This window comes from Solanum tuberosum, unplaced genomic scaffold, assembly GCF_000226075.1.
Source record: "Solanum tuberosum cultivar DM 1-3 516 R44 unplaced genomic scaffold, SolTub_3.0 scf00109, whole genome shotgun sequence".
NCBI lineage: Eukaryota > Viridiplantae > Streptophyta > Magnoliopsida > Solanales > Solanaceae > Solanum > Solanum tuberosum.
This window is the reverse complement of record NW_006239042.1, coordinates 991,231-992,332: the sequence shown is the minus strand read 5'-3', so window position 1 is coordinate 992,332 and position 1,102 is coordinate 991,231.

Sequence of the window (1,102 nt, the reverse complement as noted above, 5' to 3'; positions counted from 1 at the left end):
GCCATGTTAAATCTAGGGGGTACCCCATGGTTGTGACACTATCTTTCAACTCTTGTAAACTTTTCTCACAAGTTTCCGACCATATGAATTTAGCCTTCTTTCGAGTCAAAGCCTTCAAAGGAGAAGCAATGTAGGAAATCCCTGAACAAACCTTCTATAGTAACCGGCCAAACCCAAGAAGCTTCTAATAGCTTAAGGACTTATAGGTCTAGGCAACTATTGACCGCATCCATCTTAGCAGGATATACCTCAATACCCTTGCTTGAAACAGTATGACCGATAAAATCTACAGACCTTAGCCAAAATTCACATTTGCTAAACTTGGCAAAAAGTTGTTGGTCCTTAAGAATATGCAACACGATCACCTTCCTCTTCTTCCTCTTCCTCTTCCTCCTCTTCTTCTTCCTCCTCTTATTCTTCCTCTTCCTCTTCTTCCTCTTCCTCTTCTTCCTCTTCCTTTTCCTCTTCCTCTTCCACTTCTTCTACTTCCTCTTCTTCCTCTTCCTCTTCTTCTTCCTCTTCTTCCTCTTCCTCCTCTTCTTTTTCTTCTTCCTCTTCCTCTTACTCTTTCTCTCCCTCTCCCTCTCCCTCTCCCTCTCCCTCTCCTTCTCCTTCTCCTTCTTCTTCTTCCTCTTCCTCATCTTCCGCCTCTTCCTCCTCATCTTCTTGTTCTTCCTCTTCTTCCTCCTCTTCCTCCTCTTCTTCCTCTTCTTCATCTTCCTCTTCTTCTTCCTCTTCCTCTTCCTCTTCCTCTTCCTCTTCCTCTTCCTCTTCCTCTTCCTCTTCCTCTTCCTCTTCCTCTTCCTCTTCCTCTTCCTCTTCCTCTTCCTCTTCCTCTTCCTCTCTTCCTCTTCCTCCTCTTCCTCCTCTTCCTCCTCTTCCTACTCTTCCTCCTCTTCTTCATCTTCCTCTTCTTCTTCCTCTTCCTCTTCCTCTTCCTCTTCCTCTTCCTCTTCCTCTTCATCTTCCTCCTTCTTCCTCTTCCTCTTCTTCCTCTTCTTCTTCTTCCTCCTCTTCCTTTTCTTCCTCTTCTTCTTCCTCTTCTTCCTCTTCCTCTTCTTCTTCCTCTTCTTCCTCTTCCTCTTCTTCTTCCTCTTCTTCC